Below are 1,294 nucleotides of genomic sequence, written 5' to 3' on the forward strand. Positions count from 1 at the left end.
AAAGAGAAATTGATAGAATGACGTGAAAATTCCTGTAAGGAAGCACTTAAAGTGGGCAAGAATCAATGTGAAACATTGGGATTGACCATTGAAAGAAGAAAATTACGTCGTAAACGAATGCCACATGAAAATGAAGCTGATGTTGGATATACTGCTGAACAGGAAATTTATCGCATCATGAAGGATGTTATTGATCGCTTGCTTACAAAAATAACAGGAAGAGTTTTTCGCTTACTAGATTTAGATTCACGGTTTGGATTTCTACTAGATGTGCAAAATATTGTTTCTGGAGATTTCGAAGACGAAAAATTGCAAGAAAAATGTTCTGACTTAACAAAGAGCTATCCAGGTGATATTGATGGACCAGAATTGTACAGAGAAATTAAAGAATGTAGAATGTTGGTAAGTAAAAGAACACAGACCGATTTTCCTGAACCAATGGCTGCAACTCATTTGCTAAGATTTATAATTTCATATGGTGGAGATGTTTTCCCAAATCTAAGAATTGCATTGCAGATTTTGTTAACAACTGGGGTTTCTATTGCTAGTTGTGAAAGGTCCTTCAGCAAGCTGAAAGTAATTCTTACATACTTGAGAACCTCACTGACTCAAGAACAACTTAGTAGCTTGGCAATATTAAGTATTGAAAAAGACGTACTTAATACCTTAAATTTTGATACTTTAATTGATGCATTTGCAGCAGCAAAAGCACGAAAGGTTCATATAATGTAACCATGAATACCAGAGTGCTACCTGTACAAGATCTAGTTAAATGTATGTACAGTTTTGTAAACTGATAAAATTTGTTATTTGTAAACTTAAGTAGTATTTTATCAATCTGTTTTATAATCCATGTACACCACAAGTGACTGGCTTCTCATATAAAACATAAGTTTCAAAACTAGGGATATAACAGACATTTATTCTGCATGCTTGAAATATTACTCTAGCTATGTGACTTTGAACAATACTGGATGACATAAATATCAAAATGGTTTACAAATTATATAAGTACACCTAGTAGGCTATACTTTATTAGTTCCAGGTTTACAGTTCTAATATCGTGAGATGTTATATTGTGACTTTATTTTAGGCCTGTGTAAGGCGGTAATTAATTCTTTATGTTATTGTCATTAAGTGGGTGTTGAGTCACAAAACATTTCAGAGGTGGGGGCGCCAAAAGTGTCTTTGCCTCCTGATGCTGAGAACCCTTGCTACGCCACTGCTCAGCGAATCGTATCTACATCAACTCGTAATTAACTCGCTCATCCTAAACCGTCGATAAGATACCAAG

Source organism: Limulus polyphemus, unplaced genomic scaffold, assembly GCF_000517525.1.
Source record: "Limulus polyphemus unplaced genomic scaffold, Limulus_polyphemus-2.1.2 Scaffold2881, whole genome shotgun sequence".
Lineage (NCBI taxonomy): Eukaryota > Metazoa > Arthropoda > Merostomata > Xiphosura > Limulidae > Limulus > Limulus polyphemus.